This window comes from Cyprinus carpio, chromosome A10 (genome assembly GCF_018340385.1).
Source record: "Cyprinus carpio isolate SPL01 chromosome A10, ASM1834038v1, whole genome shotgun sequence".
Classification (NCBI taxonomy): Eukaryota; Metazoa; Chordata; class Actinopteri; order Cypriniformes; family Cyprinidae; genus Cyprinus; species Cyprinus carpio.
This window is the reverse complement of record NC_056581.1, coordinates 2,634,154-2,644,527: the sequence shown is the minus strand read 5'-3', so window position 1 is coordinate 2,644,527 and position 10,374 is coordinate 2,634,154. Positions and strand designations below refer to the sequence as shown.

Genomic DNA, 10,374 nt, shown 5'->3' with positions numbered 1-10,374 from the left:
GTCAGCTTCTGTGTGTGTGTGGGGTTGTACTTCTCTACTCCTGAGTTTTCTTGTTCCAGATGGATTTACTTATTAAAATACTGTATCGTCATGCATTTAATTACATACAGTGGTGTATTTTCATATGAAAGAGGATCTGACTTCAAATAATTTCATATTCTTAGTGAAAATGAACTGTCTGGGTGATGAAAAGCAGATGTTATATCAGAATGGTGCCAGTCTGCATTAATTATTCATTCAGATTCCTGCAAACCACATGACTGACAGAAAAAACTGAATCTTGATCATATTACACGTATCCAGGAATCATTCACTTCAATAAGGGGATTTTAGATGTTGATCTAATATAACCTCACTTTTGTAACTGAGATCACATCATCTCCCCTTCTGTTGTTTGGTACAGTCCTGTGAGATAAAAGAGCAGCGGGGCCAGTGGTGGTCAACCTTTCCTTCAGACAGCATCAGAGAAGCTTTCCAGGTCCAGGGTAAGTGCCTGTAATTTCTTTTCATATGTAGCATTAATTTATATTCATGGCTGCTTGTGACCTACAGTACTGTGCAAAAATCTTAAGCATAAAAAAAGGATTTCAATTATGTCTGTTGCTTTAGTGTGTCAGTGAGAAATATTAGATTACATTTCCAAAAATCACTACTGCTATTAATTGTAATTATCCAGTGAGATGCAGTGTATGCACAAGTTTCAGTAGTCTGACTATAACTTCAGAAGCCCTTTTATCTAAATGAGACTTATTATCTCACAAATCTGACTCTTTTTTTTTTTCTTCTTTTTTCTCGCAATTGTGAGTAAACATCTCACGTCTCGGACTTATTGCACTTAAACAATTTTACAGGACCTGAAACCACGAGATGTGACTCACCTGTCCCTTTTTATCATCAACATAATGTGCATGGGCCATGGGGACATTCTAAAACATGTTTAAAAAACACTTAACGTGTATTAAACACTTGATATTAAATTTACTAACAGCCTGCACAAACCATCTTTTAGCGTTGAAGTCAGAAAAAAGCGCCAGTCGGAGTGGAAAGTTCAGTGGGTGATGACAATGCACAAATTAAAAAAACACAGACGCAACATCTCATTGTTTATAATACGAATAGCAATTATAATTAAATCAATTTCAGAAGTATTAGAGAAGCTCATTTGCTCATGATTGCATTTTGGAGTCTTTGTTTCCATGGCGACGGAGTCTCCAGAACGTTAAAGCCCTTTCACGCGAGCGCATCATTCGCTAAACCTGCACGGTTTAAAACATCTAGAGCTCACATCCGCCCTTCGATCACAAGACTCTCCAGATGTAGAGCTGAATGGGAAAGTTATCAATGGGTCTGTCCAGTAACTAATGTTGAACTTGCTGTTTGCAGAGAATCAGTTCAGTTGCACATGATGGATTGTCTGACTTAACAGGATAGTTCACCCAAAAATTATTATTATTATTTTTTTTAATTATTTTTTTTTTTTATCGTTTGCACCATAGATATATATGGATATACGTATCTATGGTTTACACAGCCATAAGTTCTTCCAAACCTGTAATAATTTCTTTCTTCTGTTAAAGATACAGCAACATAAAAGATGATACTTTAAGGTAACCAAACAGTTTCTTGTCCCCAATGACTCTGATAGTTTTTTTTCTCTACTATGAAAGTTACTGGGGACCAGAAGCTGTTTAGTTAACCACATTCTTCAAAGTATCTTCTTTTATGTTCAACAGAAAAATAATAATAATAATAATAATTTTATGCAGGTTTAGGGCAACCTGGGTAAATTATGATAATTTTTTTTTTTTTTTTTTTTTTTGGGTGAACTATACCTTTAAAGTGACAGACAAATCCGTGCTAATAAAGGTATAGGCCATTGTTTGATTAAAGTTTGGATAGTCTGTTAATATACTATTCCATACATTATCAGAGCTTGGTAGACATAATTATTACATTTCTAGACATGATTAGACAGATCAATTAATAGATTATAATTAATGTTAGACGCCATTTATTAATTTATCACTTGTATTTATCATAAATATATACATAATAATAATATATGTGAAATGAAATCTGCCATTTTAAAAAGTTTAAGAAATCCTAAATTATTTAGATAAAAATGGGACAAATAATTGCACAATAATGTAGCCTTAATTTAAGCAAATTAATAAAAAATAAATAAATAATAAAATTCATCCCATTCAGGTAACAGCTGCAGAACTGTAAAAAAAAAAAAAAGAAAAAAAAAAAAAATCCTAATAATAATTAATAATTTTGATAATTTTATAATTTAAAGATTGCTTCCATTGTCATCCTTTTTTTTGGGGGGGGGGGGGTTGTGAATGGGTGTCCCTTATTTTGCCTCGCTGAAGGTGGTAACCCTATTTGGGGTGGTAGTATTATACGTATATTAATAGGGAAGAGGGGCCCAAAATGTTCTTTTGCCTATGTCACAATAAAAGGTAAATCCGGTCCTGGATGTAAACTCAAATGAGACATGGTTTCCTGCCAACTAAGCTGCCAATATGATATAACTTTTTCTAAAAAGGCTATATTTAACTATGATCTTTGTTTTAAATGTCCCCATGTCTGAAGGTTGGATTGGTCTACAACGAAGAAGAACCCACGTCTTGCATCAACATTCCTCTTCTGTACACCAGTGAGTCAGTTAACTACATAACAATTTGTGTACAAATACATAACAATTTAGACATTAGTAATACTTAAAATTGGACCTTTGAATATACCTTGGAATTGCATAGTGTGCAAACATATTTACATAATGATAAGCTTTTCACACTTTCAGATAAATCTTTTCTTTCTTTTTTTTTCTACAATGAAACCAAATGGACCCATTACCATTCTTTGTAATTAGGTAAATCTTTTAAAATTTCTGTTTATGTAATTATGGCATCATCATCTCCTCTGTTTAATAGTACACCAGAAAATGAAAGAAAACAGTGCTGCCACATCCAGTCTTATTCCTTGTGCGGAATAAGTATCCGTGTCACCTTTCTATCTATTGCTTCATCAGCCAGTATCATGCTACAATATATTATATTGACACAGAGTGACAATTTCACATGAAGCAATCAATTCATCTGCATTAATGTGCAACAAGATATTTAGTTTGGTTGTGGACTTGATGGGCCCTATTTTAAGAGCGGCAAATGATCAGTGCAGTCCACTGAGGGCTTGATCGAACGATTAGTTCACTTCCAGAATAAAAATCTCCTGATAATTATCTCACTCCCATGACATCCAAGATGTTCATGTCTTTATTTTCTTCAGTTGCAAAGAAATTACGTTTTTGAGGAAAAACATTCCAGGATTTTTCTCCATATAGTGGACTTCTATGGTTCCCAAAGGTTTGAACTTCCAAATTACAGTTTCAATGCAGCTATAAAGGGCTCTACATGATCCCAGCCGAGGAATAAGGGTCTTATCTGGTGAAACGATAGACCAGTCTCTGTTATTCTGTTTGCCACCTTAACGGCGCTGATTCTCATACCCGAACTGGAGTCGTGTTCAGCGGAGAAACTGCTAATGGATAGTTATAGAGCATTTACAAGACGCGAGAACTCGACAGAGTACTTGAGCGCTGTGTTCGGTCTCAAACGCACGAACACCGAACCAAGCTTTCCTGCGTGTCCTTCTGCACCTGAACGAACAAATACACCTTGCCAGTTTAAACATGCAAACACAAAAAGATGCAAAAGTAACTAGCTGCTGTCGGTGTCCTTAAAGGGTCATGAAACCCACTGTTTCTATGGAATGCCATCACTGCCATAATTAGAAATAAGTAAGTAAATAAATAAATAAATGTACAACAAAAAAGTTTAAAAAAAGCTAATATAAATAAATATATAAATAAATATGCAAAGAAAAGGGGGAAAAGCAAAAATAAATAATTATTTATATTGTATTTCCTTATTTATGCATTTTTTTTATTTTATTTCAACATTTATTTTTCTTTTATTTTCACATTTATGTATTTATTTACATATTTATTTCTTTTTATTTCAAGATTTATTTATTTCCACATTTATTTATTTCTACATTTATTTGTTTATTTGTTGGAGAGGGGTAAGCTTTGGGGCCACAGTGACACTTTGTGGTGCCCAAACGAAGTCTTATATCACCGGTTATTGTTTCGGCTGGAAGCTTGCGAAAGCGTGCAATCGCTTTCTTATGCGAGCTGTTTTTTTTTTTTTAGGTTTCACTTTCAAACACATGCAATGCATGTTTCAAAGATTCGGGATAGGAGGCATCAGTTAGGCTACTGTAGAAGATTTGTGCCTCACACCACTTCCCGTGTGGTCACGCATCAAATGATTATAATGGGTTCTCTTGGTGTCGACACGGCTTTAGATATGGATTTAGGCTGGGAAATATCCAGAATTTGATCAAACACAAGGTGTCCATGGGAACGGAGCTTGTAGCCTAAAAACGTTTAATATTTGTGACTGACACCACTGTTTTCGGTTGTGGGGTTCAGCAGAGTTTGTCCAGTCGTGACGCACAAGTCGTTAAGTGTTCAGACTGACTCAGTCATTTGGTGTGTGCTCCTCTCTGACGGTCACAGAATCTGCTCCTGTCGATGGTGACAGTCTTTTAGTGTGCTGAGGTCAGAATAGTCCTGTACTGTGGTCCCAGCTTAACTGGTAAACTGTAAACTGACAGTAAGTATTTTAACCAATCTAATTAGTCTAATTAGTCTAAGTCAATGTTGGTCGAGAGCCACAGTGACTTCAGCTCTATCCCTAATCAAACAAAGCCAATCAAGGTCTAGAAAGCCAGGCAGGTGAGTTTTTATCAAGATTGGAGCTAAAGTCTGCAGGGCTGTGTGGGCTCTCCAGGACTGAAATTCATTGGTTATTACAATGGTCACTACAGGACTAGCAGAAACATTCTGACCTCAACACACTAAAAGACTGTCACCATTGACAGGAGCAGATTCTCTGACAGTCAGAGAGGAGCCCACACCTAATGACTGAGTCAGTCTACACACTTAAAGGGGACATAACACACATGGTTTCACCCATCTCATGTTAATCTTGAGTACCTATAGAGTAGTAATGCATCCTTCATATCTCCAATAAGTCTTTAGTTTTATCATACTTATAAAAGAAAGATACAGCTTTACTATTCTCTCCCGAAAAAGCTGAGGTCCTGGAGGCGTGCCATGGGCGGAGCTAAAGATTGACGAACACTTGAGCTCTGACTGCCAACAAAACACAGACATTTGATGCAGTTTCACTTACCGTCTGCAGTTCTGAATCATGACTGGGAACTTTTATATCTCGGACTTCAGTATTAAACAATACAGCGTTGAGCTGGGCCTTGTTTATAAAACGCTTGTCAACAAACACACTTGTGAAACTGAGTTGTTGCTCCGGAATAACAAACTGCATCCACTGTTTATATAACGTTGGGTTCTTTAAAAAGCTGAACAAAGTTATCTTTCCAACCAAAAACACACTTCTTTAGAGACATTCTTCCCAAGTAAGTCCCGTGCAGCGCTGCTGAATGAAGTGCGTTGATGGGTGCGATCTCACTATTGCTCTAGTCTTCCGGGAGAGATGCCCATATAAGGAGTTCCATCCTCGTCTATGTCATAAAGAGCCACGATCGAAAAAAAGAAAAAAACTCTCTGAAACTTGTACAAACCCAGAAGTAAGATTTTTTGCACAAAAACACTCCATCATACGTCCAAATTGTTTTTTGAAATTTTGTCCATGCCAAAAGCAAAAGAATACAACTCTTTAACAGTTTAAACAACTCTGAATGCATGAAACAGCTTTGTAGAAGAAGGCGTGGTTTCAGTAACCGCAGTTAGTGTTGAAGCAGTCATGTCAGGGAGATGCTGTGTGTATCTAGGAGAAAGCAAAAGCACTTTATTTGGCCTTCTGAAAGTAGATGCATTTAGGAATCTTTAAGATTACTTACAACAGAACAGCAATGCATTTTATGGACGACGGTTTTGTGAAACTAGGAGAGGAGGTAATTCTGAATTTGCTACGACAATCTGGCGCTTCTGAATCCGCTACTGTAAGTATGTTTTGTTATTAGTTTAAGTATTTGCTGTTGACTGTTCAAATGCAGAGTTCTGAACATTGTGTGTGTGTGTGTGTGTGTGTGTGAGAGAGAGAGAGAGAGAGAGAGGGTCACACAGTGGAGTCAGCTGTCTTAACCATCCATGGCTTGTGTACTGCAAACACATATGAGCTTCATCACTGTGTATGTCACACGACTCTGTTCCCCTTTCGGGCTTGAACTGATGGTAAAACTAAGGACATTATTAACTGTCTTTACATTTATTTTGAAAGATGAAGCTCACGATTATGGAAAGGGGCGTTACATTTCCTATGAGTGCTTGCAGTGTTCGGCCAATCACAATGCACTGGGTCAGTTGGCCAATCAGAGCAGACTGCGCTTGTCAGAAGGAGGGACTTTGTAGAAAATGACGTGTTTGAGAGAGGCAGTATTTGAAAAATAATATGTTTTTTAAACATTAAAGCATATCAACATATTCTGTTACACCAAATACACAAAATAATGATCTTTAAAAAAAAGCATCCTATGACCCCTTTAGGACTTTACCCCTCGCCTACTCTGGCCAGATTGCCTGAGATATAACACGCCCTCCTCATTACCCTACGGACAAAGAAATGTAAAAAATAAATAAATGTAGAAATAAATAAATGTGGAAATAAATACATAAATATGAAAATAAAAGTGGAAATAAATAAATGTATAAATAAATAAAAGAAAAAATAAATAAAAGTGGAAAGTGGTTAAAATATTTAAATTATTGATTTTGGATTTTAAATTATTATTTATTTTTATAATTATTATATATATAATAGCTTTTCTTCTTCTTTTTATTTTACATTTATTTGTACATTCATTTATTTACTTACTTCTAAATATGGCATTCCATACATCTTTGCTTGGATCATGATTAAAATGCATTGTGCCTCTATATGGAAAGGGCACAGTCAAAGCCTTGGTTAATGTTTATGAAGAGAGTTGTTTTGTGTTATTTATTTGATTTTAGATTGGTTTTAAATTTGCAATTTAGTTTTGTTATTTGACATATTTCAGTTTCACAAAGAAAAATGTGCAGCATTTTATCCAATAAATAATAAAGGACATGTGCAGTGCTGACTGGACAAGAGACAGCAAAAGTAACCCATTTTGGTCTCGTTTACAGAGAACATCATGAAGAAACTGCTGGAAAACTTGGGTTTGGTGGAGTACTATGATAAGAAGCTCACTCTACACACAGTGCTGCAGATTGACAAGACCAGTATCACAGATGTGCCTTTTCAGTCCCTTTCAGATCTGCCATGGCTGTTCTTGAAGAGACTGATGATGCTACAAAGGACAGCGAGGAGCGTTAAGTGTTCCTCATCAGATGGGACAGAAGATTCAGAGTGGGATGATGATCAGGAGAATGAATCAGACTGTCCTCAGTCAGTAAATCCTTTAGACATTTTGACTGCTGTGTTTCTTTGTTCTGACAGTTTTCTTCAGCAGGAAATTATCATAAAAATGTCCATGTGTCAGTTTGCGGTTCCCCTCCTGCTTCCAAACACTGATAAAAATCAGATCACTCTTATGCTATGGGCAATGAGAGATATTGTGAAAAAATACAGACCACACTCTTTATTAGATCCAAGTGCATTTGTGGAAGAAAGGATTGCTCTCTCAGAATTGCCTTTAGTGTCTTTTGTGAGACTTGGTAGATGCAACATTTCCAAATCAGAAATTCTGAATAAGTTGCTCAGTAATCCACAGCAGTACACTGATACCTTTGTGCACTTCAACATGGATTGTGGAAACATCAGTAAGAAAATATCAGATGGCTTGGTTGAGATGGCCTGGTATCTTCCTTGTGGAAATGAGAACATTGATGTCTTTCCTGAACCTGTAGCGATTGCCAATTTGAGAGGTGACATTCAGAGCTTTGAAACACAGTACACTTTTCTTTGTGAGGCTTCAACTGCTGTGTTTGTGTTCTTTGAATCCCAACTTTTAGATTCACAGTTAATTTCAGTCCCCAGTCAGAAATCTATGCCTCAGTTATTTTTTTGTGGGAGACTCCAACAACAACAGCATAAAAGCTACAGTCAGCAAGCTCAGTCTGAAGAAAAGTAATTTCATTTTTAAAGCCAAGCAGAATGATGCAGACTTCGTTGGAAAAATTCAAAGCAAGTTGCAAGATGCAATTAAGAACAACGATCACAAAATATCAGTTGTTCATTTAGCTGAGATTGCACGAAAACTGGGAATCTTGGTGGATGAGGATACTGAAGAATGTCAGCGTGCTAAAGCAAGGGCAGATGAAATCACCTCAAATATTAACGATATAGTGCAGTTCAAGAAGGAGGAGCTGCCCTTGCAAGGAGAAATCTTGATGAAACTGGCAAAGTTAGACAAGGAGGAATGCCGAATGAAGAAAGTTGGGGATAAGAGTGTTGAGGACTACAAAAATGAGCTTCAGATTGAGAAAAGGAAGCTCAGAGAAGAGCAAAACGAAACAGGCATATCAGTTACTATGAGCTGCTTTATCAGGGGAATATCAACACCAGAAAAAGCCTACTTCTTAAAATGGATGAGAATCAATTTGGAGAATCACTCACATGAAGTACTGCCTCAACTCAGAGAACTCTACAAACAGAAATGTCAAGATATTTGTGGGAACAAGACAGAAATTGCTGAGCTTGATAAAAAGATTTCAGACAGTTCTTTAGGAGTGGAGCATTTCATTCGAGAGATGAGCCAGCTTTATGAAGCTGCAGTCTTACTCCCAGAAAATGCACTTTACCAAAAACAGCTGGAACATTTACCTTAAACTCTGTGCTCAACTACTCCTGGATGGATTTTCACTTGAACTTGTGGATGGAGATTCTTCAAATATCCCTGAGAAATGGATTACTAGTGTGTTTTCTGAATTAAACACACTGGTGGAGCCCAAAAACAAGATTATGGTTGTCACTGTTTTGGGGGTCCAGAGTTCAGGAAAGTCAACGCTGCTGAACACCATGTTTGGAGTTCAGTTTGCAGTGAGCAGTGGAAGGTGCACCAGGGGAGCCTTTATTCAGCTCATTAAAGTAACAGAAGAGCGTAAAAGCAGAACTCCATTGTGATTATATAGTGATAATTGACACTGAAGGACTGAAATCCCCTGAGCTCGCACAACTGGACAACAGCTATGAACATGACAATGAGCTGGCAACACTTGTTGTTGGACTGAGTGATGTAACAATTGTTAACATTGCCATGGAAAACTCCACAGAGATGAAAGACATTTTACAGATCATTGTTCATGCCTTCCTCAGGATGAAGGAAATAGGTAAGAAACACACCTGTTTGTTTGTACACCAGAATGTTGCTGATGTCTCAGCTCATGTTTCAAACATGAGAGATCGTAAATTTCTGTTGGAACAACTGGATGAAATGACTCAGGCTGCAGCCAAAATGGAGAACAAACTGGAGTTCAAGAAATTTACAGATTTGATGAATTATGACACTGAGACAGGTGACCACTACATCCCTGGATTGTGGCATGGAAACCCCCCAATGGCACCAGTGAGTATTGGCTATAGTGAGTCTGTGTATGCTCTCAAAAAGCATATAATGGACATCTTCAAATATTACAAGCCCAGCACAATCAATGAATTTCTTAAATGGACCAAAGACTTGTGGACTGCTGTGAAATTTGAGAAGTTCATCTTTAGCTTCAGAAATAGCCTGGTGGCTGATGCATACATGAAACTGTGCACAGAGTACAACAGCTGGGACTGGACACTGAGAAAGCAAATGCACACATGGGCGTTAAAAGCTGAAACGAAGATCTTAAACTACGGAAAATTTTAAAAAGGAGTGCACTGTTGAAGATGTCCACTGTCATTTACTACGAGAGGCAGAATGTGTGCTTTCAAAAGGACAAGATGAAATTATTGACAAGATCCAGTCATACTACGAACAGGGAGAAGGTCATGTTGAACTTGTGGAAAGTTATCGACAAGACTTTATAAACTCTGCAAAGTCTTTAAAGACAGAGCTTTCAAATTATGTCACTAGAAAACTGGATGCAGCTCTTTCACGTCGAAATGGAATGATGAAGGTGGAAGGAATCATAAAGACATACATGGACACAATGGAGGAAAAAGTGCTGGACTTGCTGAAAGACTGTCGGGAGAAAAAGTCAGACATGTCAGACTCCATGCTGAATGAAGCATTTGAAAAGATGTGTTTCAAATTTAGATTCAGCAAGAAGATTTTTCAAGACTGAAATCTGAAATGTTGTCCTTGTTCCGAAAATTGCTGAGTTTTCACCAATCACCATCTTGTCTGCCATTT

General features: G+C 37.1%; 1 pseudogene; it reads left to right on the top strand.

Annotated features, from left to right (window-relative positions):
• Window positions 1-440: 440 nt before the first annotated feature.
• Window positions 441-10,306, top strand: LOC109083603 (annotated as a pseudogene).
• Window positions 10,307-10,374: the final 68 nt, after the last annotated feature.